The sequence below is a fragment of the Trachemys scripta genome, chromosome 18, assembly GCF_013100865.1.
Source record: "Trachemys scripta elegans isolate TJP31775 chromosome 18, CAS_Tse_1.0, whole genome shotgun sequence".
Lineage (NCBI taxonomy): Eukaryota > Metazoa > Chordata > Testudines > Emydidae > Trachemys > Trachemys scripta.
The window spans coordinates 11,410,028-11,424,874 of record NC_048315.1 but is presented as its reverse complement, the minus strand read 5'-3'; positions in this window follow the sequence as shown (position 1 = coordinate 11,424,874).

Sequence of the window (14,847 nt, the reverse complement as noted above, 5' to 3'; positions counted from 1 at the left end):
TGCAGCATTTTCATTGGTGCTGGCTCTCCTTTTTTCAATGCGATCCAAGAAATTGTTGGCAAAACATGTCCCCTGGATAAATATGTCTGGGGACAGATCCCCAGCTAGTGTAAACAACCGCATCAGCTGAGGATCTGGCCCTTTCGTTTATTTTACTAGCTCCACAGATGGCTGAATATTCTACAAGGGTGAAAACAAAAAGCATGACACTATTTTTTTCCCCCCTCTCTCCTTCATTAGTTAATTTATTCATGGAGGGTTTTTTTCATTACTCAGCCAGCTCTAGTTTCCAGTTTCCTTTCTATCATGACAATCCTATTCTTCACTGCACTCATGGAGGATGGCAGGGGGTCTAATTAAACAGACTGCACACTGAGGCTAAGTTCTGGGCTGGCCTGCCTGGCATTCCTAGCGAGGCATCTTTGCCATGTAGTTTGGGATGCCCAAAAACAAAACAAAACAAAAGTATGTGATGCCACAAGCATGACATGGAAAAGGTTTGCTTCTCGGGTTAATTTCCCTTAGGCTTTGGGATTCATGTTTGTTCTTAACCTAGACGTTAGTTTAACTGAAGCCTGATGAATTCAATCAGACGTGTCTCTGTAGCAAGAGCCAGGTCTCTTCTCTCCTTTATACCTGCCTCTTCTCCACAGTTGGTATCAGAAGGACAATCTGTTGCACATTTAAGGATTAGAAATAATTATGGGGCCTGGTCCAAAGATCACTGAAGTCCCTGGGAATCTTTCCATTGACTTCAGTAGGCTTTGGATCAGGCCCAGAGAAAGTGATCTACGTCATATCTACTCATGTTTATGAGAATCTATTTTATCCTCCTCTAACTTCCCTGAATAGAATGCATGTCAAACAGTTAAGCTCTGTCATTTTCTATAAGTCTGCACAATTGGGTGCTGTCCTAGACAATTGGGTGCTGGCCTAGGTTCTACTGGAATATAAAATGTTAAATATTATTATTAATTAATATTATTTCCTCTAGTGTGGTTGGCTCAATGGGGATTCTCTTCAGAGTCCCTTCTGGGCTGCTTCTGGTTGACCTGTAGAGCACACTGTGATTTTTAGAATTTGTAACACTTTATTTATTTCTTTTAAGGTAGGTATCATAAACTGAACTTGTCGGACATTTTAGCACTAGAGGGAAATTTTTCAAAACTGCCTAAGTGACTAAAGAGGTGAAGTTCCATTTTCAAAAGTCATTTGGGTCTCTAGGGCTAGGTTTTCATAGATATTTAGGGACCTAAAGAATTAGGCACCTAATGGGATTTTCAAAAGTGTCTAAGCAGGTTAGGTACCTAATTCTCATTGAAACCAATAGGATTTAGGCACTTAACCTGCTTAGTCTCCTAAGTGACTAAGTCACTTTTGAAAATGGGACCTAGCGTCATAAATTACTTAGGCACTTTTGAAAATTTTACCCTGATCTTGCATTTGTTCATTTTTTAAGCTTTTCAAATTATGCGCAAAAGATTTTAATAGAAGCATGTATAACACACATTGCCCTTTATAAACATAAAATATTCAACCTTTTATATAGCACTTTTTATTCCTGGGTCACAAAGCACTTTACAGAGAGGGTAAGTAACATTATCCCCATTTTATAGATGGGGAAACTGAGGCACAAACAGGCGACATGGACCCAAGGTCACATAGTAGGTTAGCAGCAGAGCTGGGAATAACAAATCCTCAGCTGATGCAAATTTTTGAAGCCAATGGAGCTATGAAAATTTACACCCGCTGAAAATCTACCCCCAAGTATCCAGCATCCTCATCTAATGTCCTCTAGCATACTGAACCACACTGCCTGTTAAAAGGGTTTCTCTTGATCAATGTCTTAATGGCTTTATTAAACATATTGAAGATCAAAAAGAAAAGTTTTTTTTTTTTTTTTTTTTTTTTTAAAAGAGATCATGCTGGCAACAACAGCCAATACCATGTACAGAAACACTACCCACCTTCCCCCCCCGACCCCTATCCTGAGAGTTTAAGTAGCTCCACTCCTACCAGGTATCAGTGCTCTATAACAGCTGTTATTTACAGTTGGCACTACTGACAAGTAAAACAAACCAAACCAAACATCAGGATGACTTCAATACTCCCTGCTCCCCAAAGCAAACAGCCATAAACCAAAAGTTTCAGTGCTCCCAGCTGCGGAAGTTTCTAAAGAAGGGTGATAAAAACATTGCACAGTGGACACATAATTCAGTTGCCACCCTCCACGCATAAACCCAAGCCCAAAGTACTACTTCAGTGGAGGTGCCCTTTTATAATTGTCCTTAATGTGTGCAATGTCATATGACTGAACGGCTAATGATCTTCAGCTACCGCGGGGAGGGGAGAGACAAAACCTCACAAAGCTGTGGAGACCCTTAATTATGCATCAATGCTCCCTCATCCGCATTTCCAGCAGCTTTACAGGATACGTGTCTGCACAGGCAGGTGTCAACCTCTGCCTCCCTGCTGTGTACACAAAAAGCATCCCTGATTTCCCTTGCTGGCTGGGAATCAAGACTACTGTGCACATAGGTGAGATCTGGCTGCCTGTATGGAGTTTGTAAACCAGACTTGTCCCCAGCCCATTTGGGGCAGAAACACTTCCCTTTGCCCTCCATGTTAGGTGGTGTGCAGCAGGCGGTGATTATACAGGCATCATTTGCCACATTGGCATCCAGATGAGTACGCAGACCGCGTCAATGATCTTTCAGAAGATCATTCTGCAGCTATTTATCTTGAAATTTAATTCCTTGTTTCCAGGATCCTTGAGTCAGGGTATGGTTTATGTACCACGGCATGGGCAGGTATGCAGGGTCCCCCAAAACAACAGTTGCCACAGATACACCAGACAGAACTATATCCTTACTGGAGAATAAAGACCCTTCTTCCCACTTCAGGCACACTCTTGATCACCTCAGCACCCTGGTGTCATGAACCTTTCCAGTGTTTCCCACATTTGTATTCATCAATCTGCCTCTGTGGTCCACTAAACCTCGCAGAGTGATTGAATAGTGACATTTTTGGTTCGCAAACTAAGTTGCCCCTCGCAGTGGGGAAAGTGTTTGGATATGAGTGCTGTCGATGACTCCTGCACCGTTTGGAAACCCCATCCTCGGTAATTCAGCTATTTTTTCCTGGAACTTTTCTTATGGTTACCATCTATGAGTAAATCTCAGTGTTAATTGCCTCATAAACACACAGAACCCTGATCCCAAAGAGTGGTTTGCAACAGCTGTCTGGGATTGCCAGCTGCTGTGGAACAGTAACTCCCTTAATTGAGTGTTGTGGTGCTGGAGGGTTGGTGCAAACTCATCATGCAGCTCCATGAAGGTTTGTTTTCTTACTCAGAAGTTCTGAAGTTACTGCTGGTCGGCCGAGGTTTCCAAAACAACATGATCCCACTGTACCTTGCTGATTATCCTGCATCAGAAGTGACCAAAAGGCATACTTGTGACAATGCCGGCATTCACCATAACCGTGCAATGTGAGCAGAACGAATTGTCATTGACCCTCCAGGTCAGTGGTCTTCAGTGTGTCAAAGTGCTGCCCAAATTCCATCCAGCATCTCGCTGAGCGCCTACTCCACTGCATAAACATTTATCCCACAATAAGGAGCAGGAGCAGAACCAGATCATCCTCCAACTGCTTCCACTGAGTTTTGTGGAGAATAGCCGTAAGGGACGACGTGAACAGGAACTGTTATTGGCAAACATGAAGGCCAGAGACAGTACAAGAAAACACAGTAAAGTAGTTCCTAGAGTGTCTCCCTGTGACACGCAGAACCCACAGATAACACCCCTGAAATGGTAGCACTAATGCTGCGTACGTACAGTGGCAGAGTGGACGTGGGTATAAACAGGTGCACCGCATCATGCCCGTGTCCAGTTCAGCATATGTGGATTCTTGGGCACGGGCATGAGGAGCATTCACAAGCATGAACACGATCCAGTATTTGGGTATGCGTGCTACTGCAGACATAAGTTAATAACATCATTACATTGTTTTGACCAGCCAGAGACCAAGTAAATAGCAGGTAGGAAATAAGAGAAATAATGAGATGGATCAGAGTGACATTTTTATTCAGACTGTCTTTTCTTCCATTGTTTTCCAAACATACAACATATGCAGCTGTTCAATTATACGAGAAAGAAAGAAGATAATATAAATAAGGCATATGAAAATGATTATTTGGTCTAGTGTATGAGTTTTTTGCTTTGGATGCAGGAGGTCCTAGATTCCATCCCATCATGAGCCATCCAGAAGAGCAGGATTTCTTGCTCTACTAGTTATAATGGGGGGGGAAAAAAAAAAAAAAAAAAAAAAGCTCTCTCTCACCTGACAAATACCTGTAAATATGCTGTCTTGAAATGTTCTCTCATCTATGCTCTCCCTTAGGCCTGAATCTATATACTTGTCTTATGTTCCTTTCCTCTTTTTCTCAAATCCTTCCTTAAAAAAAAAAAAATCAAAAAACAACCCCACATTTCTTCCATCAAACCTTTCAATGACAATCCCTTTGAGACTCCAGGTTTCCCCTGTCACCTCCAGCTTGTACCATTACCTAAGGGGTGATGTGTCTGAAACATTATGATTTATGTGTCAGTGCTAGATGGTAAACACCTGAGCCCTGAATCTCCTCTCGCTCACACCAATGTAACTTTTTTGAGTGTATATGAGAATACAGCCAGATCCGTTCCTACCTTACCAGTATATATTGATACACATCCTCAGGCATCCTCTTGACATCCAAAAATAAATAATAGGGTTCCAAGGTGTTATGGTAATACAAATAGATATATAATAAATAATAACAACAACAACAGTAAGTCTCACTCTGAAGTTCTAAGAAGTTCTTATCCACTATTCAGGGCCTGATCCACAGCCCAGTGATGTCAATGGAAAGACTCTCATGGAGTTCATTTAGTTTTGGTTGAGGGTGCGAAGTGTTACGAAGACAAAACTCCCATTACTTAAATGAGAAGAACTGAGTAAGAAGTTTAGGTAACTTATTCAGATGTGGCCCCGTGGAACTCTGTGGCAAAACTCCCATTGGCTTCAGTGCGCCTTTTGCAAGAATATTAGTCACTGTTTCATGAACGGATTCTCTTCTATGCAGAGATCTTTCTGTAAAAATGTGAAGCTGAAATAAGCTGTTAATAGGGATATATAGACAGGGGAAATAATTGACTGTGAACATACAGTTAGTTATGGTAAAATGTCAAAGCAAATGCCACCTACAGAACATCACACTTCCTCTTTCCCCTTTCAGTGTTTAAATAATCTTCACAACACACACACCTTAAGCACCCCAGAGTAAACCATTGTAAAATGAGAGATTATAGTATTAGGATTCCTAGCCACTGCAGGAGGCTGCTGGATTTCAATATGTTCCCCCATATGTTTTAACACTTTTGCATTTCTTCCATCTGTTTCTGGGAAATGTGAAGGAATTTAATGATCTTTTCCAGGGTTATTAAACCAACAGCTGTTGTCATTAATAGAGGACATTCTTTACGGCAGCGAGCAAACTCAAGCAATAAATCCAGCCCTGCCACACTATATTTCTTTTTAATGACTACTGCATTTGTACTGAAATGGAGGCTATGAATACAGTTGGTTCTTAAGCTTTTTTCCCCCCTATGATCTCACTTTGGCATACAAATATGTTTCAATCTTTCCCCCCTCATTTCTGATCTGATACAAAATGTGTTTTATGGTTAGTTTAAAAAAAAAAAAGGACCCATTTCCCTCTCTGAACAGCAAAGCAAAATAAACAAACAAAAACCACCCACAATCAAGGGAAACAGTTTTCTTAAAAAAGTATTTGGCAAGTATCACACGAGTTGCTTTTGGAAAATTGCTACTTTTCATGTGAAGTTTATTTGCAAAACGGAACCAACTTTCCTAGTTATTTTTAAGGGTTCCTATGGCATGCAAAATTGATGGTAAGTTTTATTATATTTGGAGCTTATTTTTATCTCCAGCGACTTGTTATCCAGCATTGTAATGAACACTGTGAATATATGCTTGGATACACTTTATGTCTAATTACACGTTACCCAGCTTTTCAATACTTGCATTTTATACCATGTCATAACTGGCTTTTGTTGCTATATCATTCTGACTTCCTTTTTTGTTATTATTTTTAAAAAATGTACCCAACATTATAATTATAATCTTGAGCCCTGTGAAGTACATAATGTATGATAATTTTATTGTGTTTATTTGCATATTGGCCACATATCTAACCATTGCAATGACTTTCCTTGGGTAGTTAAGATCTTCTTTCAGGATATCAGAGCTGTCTAAAAACCCTGAGTGGGAAGATACATAACATAACAACATAAGAAAGGCCATACTGGGTCAGACCAATGGTTCCTCTAGCCCAATATCCTTCCTTCCAACAGTGGCCAATGCTAGATGCTTCAAAGGGTATGAACAAAATAGGGCAATTATCAGGTGATCCATCCCCTATCATCCAGTCCCAACACCTGGCAGTTAAAGGCTTAGGGATACCTAGCGCATAGGGTTGCATCCTTGACCATCTTGACTAATTGCCATTGACAGACAAAATATTCCATTGCCCAGACATAGTTCTCTTGGTGCTTTCAGTAACAGTGCTTTTTGTCAGTAGATCTCAAAGTGCTTTATCCCCACGCTCATTTTACAGATGGGAAAACTGAGGCACAGAAAGATAACATGACTTGTCCAGGGTCACCCGCGGTGGCAGAGCCAGTAATAACCTACAACTCAGAAAAGCTGGGTTCTATGTCTACACTATACCAGCACAGTCGCACCAGTGTAGCTGTAGCGTAGATGCTGCCTACACTGATAGAAGGCTTCCCCCCCATCATCATCATCAATCATCATCATCATGTTCCTATTACGCCTCAGTGTGTGTGTGTGGGGGGGTTGGATAGGCGTGGGAGTCCCGGGGGGCCTGATCAGGGGGCCGGGGTGTGGATAGGGGTCAGGGCAGTCAGGGGACAGGGAGCAGGGCAGGTTAGATAGGCATGGGAGTCCTGGGGGGCCTGTCGGGGGGGAGTGTGTGGATAGGGGTCGGGGCAGTCAGGGGACAGGGAGCAGGGGTTGTTGGATAGGAGGTGGGGTCCCGGAGAGGTGATTAGGGGTGGGGGGTCCCGGGAGGGGTCAGTCAGGGGACAAGGAGCAGGGGGGGTTGGATGGGGCAGAGGTTCTGAGGGGGGTAGTCAGGGAGCGGGAAGTTGGAGGGGGCGGATAGGGGTCAGGGGCCAGGCTGTTTGGGGAGGCCCAGCCTTCCCTACCCGGCCCACCATACAGTTTCTGAACCCCGATGTGGCCCTCAGGCCAAAAAGTTTGCCCACCCCTGCTGTAGTGTCTACACCAAAGCGCTGCAGTTGTGCTACTGTAGCTTTTTAAGTGTAGACATAGCCTAAGTCTCACCTGGTGATCTAACTATTTTTACCCAATACAAATCAAATGTGCTACATATTCAGCAATTTGTTTGACATCACAAATATTGATCAGCCTGGTTTGTATTCTTCCTAATAAATGAAGCACTAACAAAAGAGCTCAGTTGTTATGGCATTTGCTGGGATTAATGGAGTAATTCTGATGCAAAGCACATACCCTCCACTTTTTTTCAAACGAGCTGATGTTATGTGTAAAAGTAGCCCGGAACAATATTGATTCGATTAAACTTTGTGGCTGATAAACTGCCCTTTGTTTTAACACTGCACTTTGATTTTTGCTTTTAATGTGGAAAGGCGGGTTGCTACTTTGGTGACAATCCCATAGCTCATAAAACCTCAGCCTTATTTCTTTTAAAATCTTAAACCTACTAACAGGGTGTATAGAAAACAACTATAACAGCAACAAAAAGTAACTGGGGTTTTATTATAGAAGAATTACATCTGTCATTGTCTCCACCCTCCACTTTTTAAAACAATTATTCTTTGTCCACTTTCAAATGGAAAAATTAGGTCATGGGCTTACTCTTATTGAAATCAATGGCAAAACCCAAATGGCTTCTACAAAGGTGGATGACGCTTTTAATGATTAGAGAGAACAGAATTTGACTTAATGATAAGAGAAACCTGGATTTGATTGAGTATATTGTCAATGGCAAAAGGACTATATTCTTAGCCATGATGGGACTGGTTAAGGGGAGCGTCAAGAGAACACAGAGCTGGTCATTGGCATTGGTCTAGGTCATTGGCGTGAGTTCAGTTCCAGGCTAATGGTGACCCAAAATTCAATTTTATGGCTCTGCAGTGACCTTTGCGTATTTAGTTGAGAGTCTCATTTCAGTTTTTTAAAGGGTAACGAGCTACATTACCTAAAGAAAACTATCACTGAATTGTCGCCAGCTGGGACCCTTGTTGTCAGTTCCAGCAGAGGGAATAAGGAAGGAGTAAGCGTGGCGAACGGACTGTCATCCTGACCCCAGAGCTGGTCTCTGTGGGACAGTATTGAAGCCTGTTAGGTAGGGGCAGTGTAGGGGAAACTTCCACTCTTATTGCCTGTGCTGTAGCAGTGATGTGAAATGGCTAGCTAGTTGCCTTCTGTCGCTGGGGCTGTCATTCTGATCCCCTTAATGAGCACTGTGGTCCTGATCCAATTCCTACTGAAGTCAATATGATGCTTTCCTTTGACTTCAGTGGGAGTAGGATTGGAGCCTACATTCACTTAAAAAACAAACAAACAACAAAAGCCAAGCAGGGAAGAAATATTCTAGTGTTGGTAATAGGCTCCAGCCCATTTTTCTTATGGTGGCAGATGGTTCTTTAGAAGTAGCCTCGCCTTCCCTCTCTCAGGACATTTTGGACAGCCCCCTGCAGCTGAATCAGAAGACATAGCATCTGCTGCCCCTCCTTTGGTCACGTGCAAAGCATAGGTAGCCTGCTGTGGGTTCTAGATAGCTACTGATGGTTACTGCTGAAACTTTTCAAGAGGAGGATTGTTTCACAAAGAATCAATTTAGCTTCCACTTGTTCCTCCATCATCACTTCTTCTGCTCCCACCTTAGTTGATTCCTATCTTTATTTATACATTATGTCCCCTACTTGTGTTTTAGTGCATTTATTCTTGCCCCTTGTGCTCCCCTGCATTATTCTGCACATTCGTCAGTTGTGCCGTGTTGTTTTTAAGGGGCGGGGGACAGATTCTGCTCTGAGGAGTGGGTGCTTTGGGCCATACAGCTAGGAGATAGTGCCCCAAAGCCAGACTAGCTGGCGGGAGGAGGATCCTTCGCTGGTGTGGAATCAACATGGCTGCTCCTGTATTGGCCCTCTTTCCTGAGACCAACATAAGGACATGGATGGGGAAAAGGAAATGAGGGGGGCTTCCTTGCACACTGGTGACCCTCAACTGCTATATCAGCATCTTCGGGGCATTTGCAGCCAGTGGCGGATAGAGCAGTTCTCAGGGAAGCCCAAAGACGGTTAAGTCACCCTTCCTGCGGGGTGCTGTGCATCGTGCACGCCTCAGCCACAGCTGAGTATTAATATTCGAGCCATGGTGTCTTGTGTGAGGGTCACTCAGTTAAACCTCAAGTGCAGCTCATCATCAAACCAACCTTTTTAAGGTCTCTGATATTCATGGGATACCGAAACTTTTGCAAGGGCTCTCATGACAATGTTCATATTATTGACACCAAGCCACAGCTTAAAGACCATCATAATAAGGGCAGACCTTTGGATTTTGAAATGTAAGCCCCTCCCCCCCCCCCGAGAAGTGTAAACACAAATCTCTCCATTTCCAAGCCACTTTAGTTTCCTGCAAAAATGTGCAAGCTAATTTGAGACAGCTGGTTGAGTTAAAAAGCCTTGGCATTTTCCTTCCCACCGTGGACTGACCTATTTTGAAAACCGATTAATTATGCAATTTACTTGTAATTAAATGAAAATGTGGGTGGACGGAGAGAAAGTGAGTAAAAAAATAAAATCATCCAAGATCTTGTTCAGACCAGGTGTCAAAAACTATCAGCAACTTTTTTTCCTCTCTTCAAAATTGATGGGCAGCATTTTATTGGAGAAATGTTACAATAGTTTGCAGAAACATTTTCTTTCTTTGCACTTGTACTGCTGAACTAGGTGATGTGACAGCTCAACAATGCCTCTTATCAGAGGCAATGGACACAGAAAGGTTAGTTGGCTCTCAGTGATTGATGTCTTTAGTTAACTTGCACCAGACGGCAGCTTCATTACTATCCTAGAATGAATAGGTTTCTAACATTTTTTATTTTAACATCTGTTCCAAACCCATTTGATCATAGAATCATAGAATATCAGGGTTGGAAGGGACCTCAGGAAGTCATCTAGTCCAACCCCCTGCTCAAAGCAGGACCAATTCCCAACTAAATCATCGCAGCCAGGGCTTTGTCAAGCCTGACCTTAAAAACCTCTAAGGAAGGAGATTCCACCACCTCCCTAGGTAACCCATTCCAGTGCTTCACCACCCTCCTAGTGAAAAAGTTTTTCCTAATAGCCAACCTAAACCTCCCCCACTGCAACTTGAGACCATTACTCCTTGTTCTGTCATCTGGTACCACTGAGAACAGTCTAGATCCATCCTCTTTGGAACCCCCTTTCAGGTAGTTGAAAGCAGCTATCAAATCCCTCCTCATTCTTCTCTTCTGCAGACTAAACAATCCCAGTTCCCTTAGCCTCTCCTCATAAGTCATGTGCTCCAGCCCCCTAATCATTTTTGTTGCCCTCCGCTGGACTCTTTCCAGTTTTTCCACATCCTTCTTGTAGTGTGGGGCCCACTTTTGATGGAGGATCCCTTGGTATGAAATCACAAATTGTGCATTACATGCTTGGGATGACCTTTAGTAGACATTGGTGAAGTTAAAAGAAATAATCCATCCTGTTAAAAAGGAGGCAAAATCTAGGGTGGTTTTGCATCATCCATTTGGGTTTGGTTTTTCAAAATCAAAGCTACGGGTGGGTTAGAATTGGGTCCCAGTTTATTGAAACCCTGAAGTTCAGGAGGATTTTGATAGTGATCTAATTTGGGTCTGTCTTTAGAGATGGGTAAACCCAGAAGGGGGTTTGGATTTGTAAATTCTCATTAAAACCAAATACAAAACCTGGAACAGGTTTAGGTTGAGCTCTCTTTTTATCCTGACTTCCATAGTTAAGGTTTGGGAGCTTGGGGGACAGGATAAACAGATTCAGATAAATTGTTCTAATCTGGGCCCACTATACTGGGATAATTGGATGTGAATCACAATGAAAATATAAAACGCACCTATATTTTAATCAAGTAGAATAAGTAACCTACTTCAGCTAGCATCAGACAACTGTAGATGGCGTGATTAGTGATAATCCTTCGATTCTAAGGCCAAAAGAGATAATCTAATCTGACCTCCTGTATAGCATACAGACCACAGTTTCATCCAGTTTCTCCTGTACTGAGCCCTAATACCTGTGTTTGACTAAAAGCAGCGGTTTTCAATCTTCATCACACCACAACCCCATTCTGACAACAAAAATTACTACATGACCCCAGTTCAGGGCTGGAGTTAGGGGTGGCAAGCAGGGCAATTGCCTGGGGCCCCATGCTACAGGGGACTCACCCTGCAAAGCCAAAGTGCTTGGGCTTCAGCTTCAGCCCCACAAAGCAGGGATCGGACTTCAGCAGGGCCAGCGTTAGACTCGTTGGGGCCCAGGGCAGAAAGCTGAAGTTGAGCCCTGCCATCTGGGGCTGAAGTCAGGGCCGGCGCTTCCATTTAGGTGACCTAGGTGGTTGCCTAGGGCACCAGGATTTGGAGGGGGCGGCATTTTGCCACCCTCGGCGGCAATTCGGTGGCGGGGGGTCCTTCCTCGCTCCGGGACCCGCCGCTGAAGTGCCCCAAAGGCTGGGAGCGCGGAAGGACCCCCCGCCACAGAATTGCCGCTGACGACTGGGAGTGTGGAAGGACCCCCGCCTAGGGCCCCAAAAACCCTGGCGCCGCTCCTGGCTGAAGTCCTCGGCTTTTGGCTTCATAGAATCATAGAATATCAGGGTTGGAAGGGACCTCAGGAGGTCATCTAGTCCATTTAGCTTCAGCCCCAGTCACCAGCAAATCTAACGCCGGCCCTGGTGACCCCATTAAAACGGGCTCGCGACCCACAGTTTGAGAACCACTGTGCTACAGCATATTTTCCAGAAAGGCATCCAGTCTTGGTCTGAAGACTTTAAGAGATGGATTCCCCATCTCTTCTCTTGGTAGTTTGTTCCAGTGGTTACTCCCTCTCACTGTTAAAGATGTGTGCCTTATTTCTAATTGGAATTTGACTGGCTTTAATGCCCAGCCATGGGTTCTTGTTATGCTCGTCTCTGGGAGGTTAAATAGCCCTTGAGAACCTGGTATTTTCTTCTCAGAAAGGAACTCATATACTATAATCAAGTCATCTCTTGCACTTCTTTTTGATAAGTAAAACAGAGTGAGAGATTTAGGGTGCTCAAAGGCATATTTTTCCACTCCTAGTATAATTTTTGTAGCTCTTCTCTGAGGGAGAAATATGCAGGATTAAGGCAAAAAGCCAGGAAGATAAAAAAGTCTGGGGTGCCGGTAAAGTCAATTAAATCTTGAAGTGAGTGTGGTTAGTACTGCACTGTATTTGGTAGGGCACAAACAACATGAAGGCCCATGGGCACCTTGACATGTTGTAACTGAGGATTTACTGAAAGCAGGTAGAAGGTTGGGGCAGCTCTCTAATACGATATCATCTTTTTTTTTCTATCATTTTTAATATAGTAAATGTAGCCCCTTTCCCCCAAAGGAAAGAGGATCCCAGAGTAGAAGCATAGCAACTGCCAAACTGGATCAGATTCAAGGTCCATCTAGTCTGGAATCCTGTCTCCAACAGTTGCCAGAACCAGATGCTACAGAGGAAGGGACAAGAAATTCTTTAGGAGTGCAATTACGGAATAATCTGCCATAGGCGAAGTTCTTCCTAACCTGTATTAGTTGACATTGGTTTATGCCCCAGATGTGCAGGATTTACATTTCTTCCAAAACTCTTGATTATTATTAACATTTACTGATATAACGCTTGATGTTCTTATATAAAATATCCTTAAAAAAACAACAACTTAATCCTGCTGAGTTCTTGGACTTGGTCTTGAGGGAATGAGTTCCACAAACTAATTGTATAACAAAAAAGTATTTCCTTTTATTACTGTTAAATTATGTAGGGTATTTTAAAATGTAACAATTATTTTTGAGTTTACAGATATCACTTCACAATCATTAAGGGCAACCACCTCTGGTGTGGAATGCAGCAGCTGATTAACTGTGTTCCTACTACATATTTAGTCCCTTGGTAAAATGTAAGAGCCAGATTTAGAACACAATACAACTGTACATAATAAGTGGGACACTGGGTGTTCAGGTAAAGCCCTAATTCCTATGTTAATATTAAGCTACTTTGGAGTTATGCTATGTGCAATGTATAGCGTACTGTGTAACCATAAAGCAGTGTTTCTCAAACTGGGGTCACTGGTTGTGTAGGGAAAGCCCCCGGCGGGCCGGGCTGGTTTGTTTACCTGCCCCATCTACAGGTTCGGCCGATCGTGGCTCCCATTGGCCGCGGTTCGCCGCTGCAGGCCAATGGGAGCTGCTGGAACTGGCAGCCAGTATGTCCCTCAGCCCACGCCGCTTCCAGCAGCCCCCATTGGCCCGGAGCAGCGAACCTGAAGACGGGGCAGGTAAACAAACCGGCCCGGCCCACCAGGGGCTTTCCCTACACAAGCGGCGACCCCAGTTTGAGAAACACTGCCATAAAGGATATACCCTCCTTCCCCCCCCCCCACTCAACCCCCCCGCAAACCCTAGGACCTGATTCTTCTCCGATTGACTTCAATAGAAACAGGATAGAATCTCTAGTTTGTAGCAATGCCTTACTATAGTGATACATTCCTCTGTGGGTGACTTTGTGACATGGGAAATATTTGAATGAAAACAATTAACAGCAGGAGAACATTGTTTTCCAACAAAACTTACTAAGTTTTTATACAGACATATTCAGAAAACTAATTCTAGGATTGCACGTGCACAGGTAGGAAAAGCTCTGATTAATCTCACTGAAGGAGTAATTGCTCCACTCAGATGATTAATGAATGAAAAAGAATAAAAAGAAAATGCATGTTGATTGTCTTCTGTGGTTTATTCAACCTGGAGATTTAAAAACCCTTACCAGTTTTTCATCTCAACTGAAATGCATTTTTAAATTAATTGTTCTATTGGCTTGAAAGCTTCATAAATTGGATTAGAATCCTATCTATACACCATTCATGGGCAATGGGTTATTTTTGTACCTGGCACTTTAATTAAAATAATTCCTGCATGGACACTTTAAGCAGGAGTGGACAGGAGTGGAAATATCCTATATGCAATGGGAGAAGATTTGGGCTAAAATTGCCAAAATTATGGAGGATTTATCTAACCTTTGCAAAATGTGGGTATTGGAACCTGAATTAATTAGCATGGAAATGACTGAGCACATTTAGTTGAATATGCCTCATTAGTATTCAGCATTGCTACCACAGAAGAAAAGGAAAAGAAACAGAAGAGAGAGGCTAAAATGAGAAGAGAGGAGAAATGATGTTTCTTACATCTCTGGTGATTTATAAAAATCACCTTCAGAGTCTCCATAAAATTCTAGATCAATCCAAGAAATAGTACTAATCAGTCACAAAAAATAATTTAATTACACGAGCCCGAGGCAGAACATACACGTGACGCTGCTATTTTAGCCCCATACCACGAGCCCGAGTCAATTGACCCAGGCTCTGAGACTTGCTGTTGCAAATTTTTTTTTGTAGTGTAGACGTACCCTATAAGACAATACTGATCAGGCTGATAGGCAGAGG